Source organism: Chionomys nivalis, chromosome 24, assembly GCF_950005125.1.
Source record: "Chionomys nivalis chromosome 24, mChiNiv1.1, whole genome shotgun sequence".
Lineage (NCBI taxonomy): Eukaryota > Metazoa > Chordata > Mammalia > Rodentia > Cricetidae > Chionomys > Chionomys nivalis.
Genome location: NC_080109.1, coordinates 36047674 through 36056601, shown reverse-complemented (window position 1 = coordinate 36056601; position 8928 = coordinate 36047674). Strand labels below are relative to the sequence as shown.

The window sequence follows — 8928 nt, the reverse complement described above, 5'->3', positions numbered from 1 at the left end:
TTGTAGACCAGGCTGGCCTCAAACTCACAGAGATCCGCCTGCCTCTGCCTCCCGAGTGCTGGGATTAAAGATGTGCACCACCACCGCCCAGCTTTACAGGAGATTCTAACCGGTGTCCGTCTTAGGCAGGGGATCCATGGCTTCTCTCACTCTGCCCTTCTTCGTCCCAGCATTCAGTTCTGTTTTCTCTGCCTACCTAAGTTCTGCTCTATCAACTAGGTCTAGGCAGTTTCTTTATTCATTAACCAATGAAAGCAACATACAAGCAGAAGAAACTCCTACACCAAATACCTTAATAAGAAATATTTCTGTCTTCTTGGCTACACTTGAATTTCTTTTCTTTCTTTCCTTTTTTTTTTTTTTTTTTTTTTTTGTTTGTTTTTCAAGACAGGGTTTCTCTGTAGCTTTGGAGTCTAGCCTGTAACTAGCTCTTGTAGCCCAGACTGGCCTCCAACTCACAGAGACCCACCTGCCTCTGCCTTCCAAGTGCTGGGATTAAAGGCATTCACCACAAACACCCATCTTGAATTTCTTTATACAGAAGGAATTCCTTCTTTTTATGTTATTAATGATTTTGGTAGTCATTAAAATTTTAGAAAAAAGAAACACAGTAATCTCTAAATCTAATGTATTTATTTGCTGGGGACAGTAGTAGATTGCTCAGAGGGATTCTTCAGTGATTTATTTTAAGTTGAGAATTTTCATTACTGTTGAAGGAAGAAGGAAGTATTTGAGGTTATTTTTTATTGTGATCATTCAATGATTGATGGTTATATATGAATATTTTTGAGAGGATTTTTTTGTTACAAACATTTTCCCATTAATTTATTTTGCTTTGAGTAATCTTATTTATTTGCCAACATTGCTGTGGAGATGCTTATTAATATATTTCATGTGTTGGCCTTATAAAAAACACTAATGGTAGTCATTAGACTTAATATTCTATTCTGTTTTATTTTTGTTGTCAGAATGTTGTGTTTATAAAATGATTTCATTAGACATATTTATGTATACTGAATTTTAAATAACAAATTTCTTCTGTAGCTTCAAAAGCAGTGGATTGCCTCTTGGATTCAAAATGGACAAAGGCCAAGAAAGGAGAGGAGGCTTTATTTACAACCAGGGAGTCTGTGGTTGACTACTGCAACAGGTGATGTTTCTTGATAAAGCATGACAGTTAATATGTCAGCTGTCTCCATAGTGCTGAAGCCTCTCAACTCCTTTTGTTACTAACCATAATGAGCTTTATATGTGACCTGGATTTTACCGGTGGAAAGAAATATAGTTGTTCTTAGACCGACAATATTTTAAAATGTTTGTAATTTGTAGTTATGTTCTTTTGTTGTTGCATATTTGCCAGGGCTTCTAAATGAAAAAATCAAGAAAAAAGCTTAAACATGTCTACATTGAACAAGTTCTGTGTAGAAAATGGTCAGAGAAGGTTTTTTCCAGGGTTGGCTATTAACTCTGTCAGCCTTAGCTGTTAGTGGCTTTACTCTGGAATAAGCCAAGCTTCCTTGCTGTTTCCAGCGATTGCTAACACCATGTTCCTTCTAATAATCAAACAGCTGCACTGTCCTCGCAGGCTCTTCTTGAAGATCAGGATGAAGTGTGCACCCCTTGGTGCCGCACACATTTTTCATTTAGTTACTTTTCTTCGTAAAGACACTTGTGGTAAAGAATTTATACCTAAAAAAGCAAACCAAATTACCTTCCTCTTTCTGCTTAATATTTAAAGAGTATACTTACTAATCTGTATTAGCTAAATTTTGCTTTATGGTACCAAAGTTTAACATCTGAGTATTTGAGATTTTAGATTATATGTTTGCATGGGAGGTATATAAAGCACTTAATGATGACAGTGCTTAATAACCCTTAAGTATCCACCATCCACCAGGTGTAGTGGTGCATGCTTATAATGCCCCATTGGAGAGCTGGGGGCAGAAATACCAGGAATTCAAGGATATTCTTGCCTACAAAGTGAGTTGGAGGCCAGCCTGGACTACTTGAGATCCTTTCTTACAAAAAAAAAAAAAAAAAAAAAAGGAAAGAAAGATAATATTATTTGTAACATGAGGGCCTGCTTGTTAGGGTTTCTATCCTGCCCAGTTCCCACAGCCGTTTAACTCCCAAGAAAATCACATGGAGAGTGTATTAGTTATAAATTGATTGGCCCATTATCTCAGGCTTCTTATTAACTCTTATATTAGCCCATTATTCTAGTATTTGTTAGCTACATGGCTCGGTACCTTTTTCATTGTGGCAGGTCGCATCTTCATTCTTCCCTGTCTGGGCAGGACTGGGAAGGAATGGGCTTCCTCCTTCCCACAATTTTTCTATTCTCATTGACCCACCTGTAAGCGTTTATTTAAAATAGGATTGACAGAATATAGACAATTGTCCCACACCAATTATTCATCTGAGAACCCTCTTTAAAAACTGTTAATATTTATCAAATACTTCTTAAATTTCTTAGTTACTGAATGACTGGAGATGAGTAATGAGCATTTCAGAAACAAGTTTTATTTGGGGAGTAGGAGTGATCTAACAGTGATGCAGTTTATATTTACTGTCTTGTGCAGTGATTTGTCTGATGAGAATTTCAAAATACAAACTTCCTTCTCTGCTTCAAGTTGTGTGTGTGTACACGCAGGCATGAGTGTGCGTGAGTAGTATAGAAAGTTAAGAGCTGCAGGAACTGGCACACAGCAGAGTGCAAAGCCTCCCTGAGGTCAGAAAACAGAGAGTAAAGCTCGAAATGGAGCCTTCAGGTCCCTTACTCTCCATCCTTGCAGCGGATCTCCTCCAGCAAGTTCATGATGCGTTTATTGGAGCAGAAGTTAATCTGTGTCACCTGCCATTATTACTACTAAGGATATTAAATCTGTGAGCCTAAATATCTCATCAGGAGAGCAGCTAGTATTAATTCACATACTGTGGCCATTTAGGAACCTTAATACATTGTTATATGAAAAGTTCTAAAAGATACTGAAGCTGAAGAGATGGCTTTGGGGTTACCTTGCTGCTCTTGGTCAGGAGCCCAGTTTGTTTCCCGGCACCCATGTGACAGATTATGATCCTCTGCTACTCCAGTTCCAGAGGATCTGGTACCCTTTTCTGACCTGTGAGGACATCAAGTGTACACGTACAGTACACTTACATAGTGCAGGACACTCGACATACACATAAAAAAAATCTTTAAAAAAAAAAGAGATCTGGGGCTGGAGAGATGGCTCAGAGGTTAAGAGCACTGTCTGCTCTTCTAAAGGTGCTGAGTTCAATTCCCAGCAACCACATAGGGTCTGGTGCCCTCTTCTGGCCTGCAGGCATACACACAACACAGAATATTGTATACATAATAAACAAATATTAAAAAAAGAGAGATCTGGAACTTGGGAGAATGACCTAGAGACGAACTCACTTTGAATTGCTAGATCTTCCTATTCATGTCCAGTTGTTTGTGTGCTTTCTGTACTAAAATAAAGGACTGGACCTAAGATGGTATCAGCCACTTCCGATATAACCATAAAGTCCTCCTTATGACCAGTTCTCATGGGTTCCTGCTCAGCTGTAGAGGAAACCACAGTAAGATGTGTCCAGTTTCATTTCTAAAGCAACTAAGTAAAGTCTGAGGGGAAATGCCAGATCGAGAAAATCTATGCTAGTATTTTAGGTATATTGTCTTATTTTACATGTATGGGTATTTGTGTTCTGTGTGTACCTGGTACCTGTGGAAGTTAAAAAAGGATATCAGATTCCTCTGGGACTAGAGTTACAGATGGTTATCAGCTGACATGTGGTTGCTGGGAACTAAACCCTAGTCCTCTACAAGAGTAGCAAGTACTCTAAACTGCTGTGTCATCTCTCCAGTCCCTATGATGTATTTTTTTAGTATATATTTTATGCATAAACTCTTTAATTTTTGTGAGACGTTGTATCACCAACCCACAATCTAGTATCTTAATATTTTCTTTACTCTTAAACCCATGGAGTAGTATAGTCAGTAAAATGCCAATAAACAACAATTGTACTTACCATATAATACCAGTAAAAATACAAAGATGACTGTGAATTGGGTTTATGATTCTATCGATGCAAAACCTCAAATACAGATTGTAGCATTAAGACAAGCTTTCATCTTATAACTGAGGAGATGTAAAGGATTTTTAAATTACTTTAAATTTCCCTTATTCTGATTGTAATTCCTTCATAATAAAGAAAACTTTCTCTAGAAAAAAAAACCAGTGATACCAGATTTGATAAATAACTAATATTCATGGGCGGGCTCTTGGGCAATAAAAACTATTACATAAGAAACAGTAGAAGGATCACAGTGTTCTTTTATTCTTTTTTTATTTTTGGTAAATATGAGTTAGATTTCAGGCCATAGAAATATTAAAGTACAACATAGGGGCTGGAGAGATTGCTCAGTGGTTAAGAGCACTGACTCAATTCAATTCCCAGAAACCATATGGTGGCTCACAGCCATCTATAATGAGACCTGGCGCCCCCTTCTGACTTGTGGGCACACATGGAAGAAATGCTGTACACATAATTAAATAAATAAATATTTAAAAAAAATAATAAAGTACAACATAAACCTTTGCGCATGTAAAGTGTTAAATAATTTGATCAATGTCTGGGTAATTTGAATCTGATTGGAATTCCCAGATGCTTCTTTCTAGCTGACTCCAATGCACTTTTCTAAATTAGTCTCCAGTCATACACATTTTAAAGGATATTAATTTAGTATTTCACTTTCCAGTGGCCTGAACATAACATGTTATGATAGAAATGATCTTTATAGTTACGGGTTTCTGAAGGGATGTTTACATATTATACGCACTCTTTCTTCATTTGCTACCATTCAAAAAAAAAAATTCTCTTTGCTCTTGTTTGTTTGCCACATTTCTTCTCTAATCTGGTCTTTGTGTGGTGCTAACTTGCCTCTTTCCCTGCTTGATTCTCTTTTCGCTCAGGTCCCCTAACCCACATTAACCTTTGTTATCTGTGGTTCTCTGGCTCTAAACTCACAAGAGATCCTCCTGCTTCTGCCTCCCAAGTGCTGGGATTAAAGGCCTGAGCCACCATCCCCTGGTGATTTCAGTGTTTTTTAATGACTTTCCACAACATTCCATTGTGTAAATGTACCACATTTTCTTTTTCCATTTATTCATCACTGAACATCAAGATTATTTACAATTTCTGGTTTTAGAGCAGCAATAAACATGACTGAGCAAGTGTCTCTAGTAGAATGAAACCTCCTTTAGGTTTATGTCCAAGAGTGCTGTAGCTGAATCTTGAGGTAGATTGATTCCCATCTTCCTGAGGAATGGCCACGCTGATTTATTTCCTTAGTGGCTGTGCAAGTCTACACTCGTACCAACAGTGAAACTGTGTTCCCTTGTTCTACACCCTTGCCAGCATGAACTGTCAATTGTGTCATTAATCTTGGCCATTATGTTTGTTGTAAGATGAAATTTCCAAGTAGTTTTGATTTGCATTTCCCTGATGACTAACGGTGTTGAACTTCTCCTTAAGTGCTTCTTAGCCATTTGGGCTTCTTGTTTTGAGAAATCTGTTTAGATCTGTATCCCATTTTTTAACTGGGTTATTTGTTTTCTTGATGTTTAGTTTTTTGAGTTCTTTATATATTTTGGTTATCAGCCCTCTGTGGGATGTGTAGTTGCTAAAAAATCTTTTCTCCATTCTGAAGCTTGCTGCTTTGTCCAGATGACATTATCTTTTGCTGTGCAGAGGCTTCTCAGTTTCATGAGGTCCCATTGTTGATTATAGTGCCAGTGCTATGTTCTGTTCAGAAAGTAGTCTCCTGAGCCAGCGAGTTCAAGGCTACTCCCACTTTATCTGATTCAGTGTTGAGGTCTTTGATCCATTTGGAGTTGAGTTTTATGTAGGGTGATAAATATGGGTCTGTTTGGGTCCTTGTATGTGCTACTGTCCAATTTGACCAGAACCATCTATTCAAGATGCTTTCTTTTTTCCAGTGTGTATTTCTGAGTTGTATATCAAAATTAGGTGTCCGTAGATATATGGATTTATGTCTGTGTCTTCAATTTGAGTTTATTAACAGACATGTCTGTTTCTATGCCAATGCCATGCTGTTTTCATTCCTATAGTTTACAGTACAATCTGAGGTCAGGGATGATGAGACCTCCAGAAGTTCTATACTAGTCAGGATTATTTTGCCTATCCTGGTTTTGTGTGTGTGTTTCCATATGAAGCTGAAAATTTTCCTTTCAATATCTGTGAAGAATTGTGTTAGAGTTTTGATGGGGTTTGCATTGAATCTGTAGATTGCTTTGGTAGGATGGCCATTTTTACTATTTAATCCTACTGATCCATGAGCATGGGTGAACTTTCTATCTTTTGATATCTTTTTTAGCGTCTTAAATTTTTTTTATCATATAAGTCTTTCATTTGTTTGGTTGGAGTTACCCCAAGATACTTTGTATTATTTATGACTATTGTGAAAGGTGTTTCCCCACCTTCTTTCTCAGTCTGTTTGTTATTTGTATATAAGAGGGCTACTGATTCTTATGAGTTAATTTGTATCTGGCTACTTTGCTGAAAGTGCTTATCAGCTGAAGGAGTTCCCTGGTGGAGTTTTTAGGGTCACTTACTTATACTGTTATATCATCTGCAAATAAGGATCCTTTGACTTTCTCCTTTCCTGTTTTCATCCCCCTTGGTCTCCTTCAGTTGTTTTATTTCTTCAGCTGAACCTTCAAGTACTATATCGAGTAAGTGTTGAGAGAGTGCACAGCCTTGTCTTAGTCCTCGTTTTAGTGGAATTGCTCTTAGTTTCTCTCCATTTGAGCTAATGTTGGCTGAGGGCTTGCTGGGAAGTGCCTTTATTAGGCTGTGATTACATGTGTGGCTTTGCTGTGTGTGGGCAGCCATGCTGGATGAGCAGCAGAAGCAGCAGCCTTGCTAGGTCTGTGCCCTTCTGCAACTTCTTATTGAGGAATTTTTTTTTTTTTTTTTGTTAAATGACTGAGAAAGTTTTTTCCACAGAGAAAACTGAAGACACAAACTAATGATGTAGAGACAATTCTAAATTGCTGTAATATTACTTTATAGTTAATCACATTACCATTTTGAGCAGAAGTTTTAATATGTGGGTATCTATAATCTAATAAAATTTGGGTGTTCCCATTAAAATTATATATTTCCCATTAAATATTGAGTGGTAATGTAAGCAAAATTAGAATATATCTTCTATAATAATTTTTCAAGACATTCTGAAGTAAAAATCTTCAGAAATTCTTCTTCTTATTCAAGTAACTCACTAGCCTACTGCTTTTAAATTCCCCTTTGTATTTACAAGTAGTAATCATTAAAGTTTCATTTCAAATTTTTGTTTATTTATACATTACCAAGCAGATATAAATAACATTTATGGGGGGGGCAGTTGGAACAGTTTCACAATTGGATTTAAATATCTGCTTCTGAACAAGAATAGGCCAGATGAGGAGATCTTGACATTTGCTGTGTAGGATGCCCATGAGCTAGAATTAATTGGGTAGCACAAGGAAATCCAATCAAGCAAGAAAGAGTATAGATGCCCCAGAAGTCACAACCTAATGACCAGAACAAACTAGTCACCTGGACAGAAAGGGCAACTGTACTAAACAAGGGATACTGAGCATGCTGGGTTGTACACCAGGGAGGCATAAGTAGCAGGGTGAATAGTCACCATTAGGGATGGAGGACTAGTTATATAGCTTCTAGATTGTGCTGTGACCATTGTATACCATATTTCCAAGGCAAGAATGAAGAATAATATCAGGAACTGTGAAATCAGAGCATGAACTTTAAAAAGATGGTGTATAACAATGGGAAGAACCAGGTGGTTTCTTGGGTAGGATATAATGGTAGGAAGAAAAAAAAAGATTGGCTTAGTATGGGATCAGCTAAGCTTCTGAAATTGTTAGATAATTGAATGAGATCTAATTTTTCATGGTTTAAGTTTAGGGAAGGAGCAAACTTATAAATAATCCAGTAAGTTAGTAGATAAGTGCTATTGACAAGATAGCAGGAAGTGAAAGGTCTAACACGAATTCTAATTGGTCTTAATTATGACAACTCAGACTCAGCTATCAGGGGGAAAGCTGAAGGGTCTCTAAGCAGAGAGGCCAGTCGCTAGAGTTACCTCTACCAATGCTCAGATAGAAGGGGCTATCCGTCCTGTCTGTGGGAATCCTCTAACTGCGAGCTCAGACTGAATCTGAGCTCCTGTCTCCTGCATTATATTCATCTCTCGGCCCAGCCATTATCACTCCTGTCTCTACCTCCCTACTGCTGGAATTAAACCTTTGTGTGAGCTCTGTTTCTCTTTCAGACAGATTCAATCTCGTGTAGACAAGGCTGGCCTTGAACTCACAGAAATCCATCTGCCTCTGTCTCCTGAGTGCTGAGGTTAAAGGTGTGCACCACTCACTGGCCTCTGTGGCTAACTAGTGGCTTAGCTCTGTACTCTGATATTCAGGCAAGCTTTATTTGTTAGATTACAAACAAAATATCACTACAGAAAGGGGATAAAATGGGCATATGTATTTTAAGTCAGTTAGGTTGTAATTCAGAGAAACCTTGAAAGGAGTCAGAGTGAAACCAGAGCTCATGCCTTTTGGAGGAAGGATATTCCACATGGTGGGAACAGTCTTTGAACGACTGACCTGGGAATGCGGTGTTTGCCTCATACACCAGTGTTTAGATTCTTGGTGTGAGAATCCTTGTCAACGTGCAGGACTGTCATCTTAGTATATGTATTTAAGATACTTTATCACAGCAGTAGACTTAATGATGAAGTACATGTCGAGAAACAGCCCTCCATAAGACAGCTGGGAAGACATGAGTAGTACAAAGCAGTCGTCAACAGAGATTCCCATGTTGACATTTCTTTAATAA

The 8928-nt window shown here is 37.8% G+C and overlaps 1 protein-coding gene across 7 annotated transcripts in view; it reads left to right on the top strand.

The window, feature by feature from the left end:
* LOC130866020 (ral guanine nucleotide dissociation stimulator-like) overlaps positions 1 to 8928 on the top strand; it is a 30702-nt gene that overhangs the window by 7005 nt on the left and 14769 nt on the right. For all 7 annotated transcript variants that reach the window (XM_057757244.1, XM_057757248.1, XM_057757246.1 and 4 more), the window contains one exon: positions 1045 to 1150. The gene's annotated coding sequence lies outside the window, so the exon portion shown is untranslated. The remainder of the gene's footprint in view (positions 1 to 1044; positions 1151 to 8928) is intronic.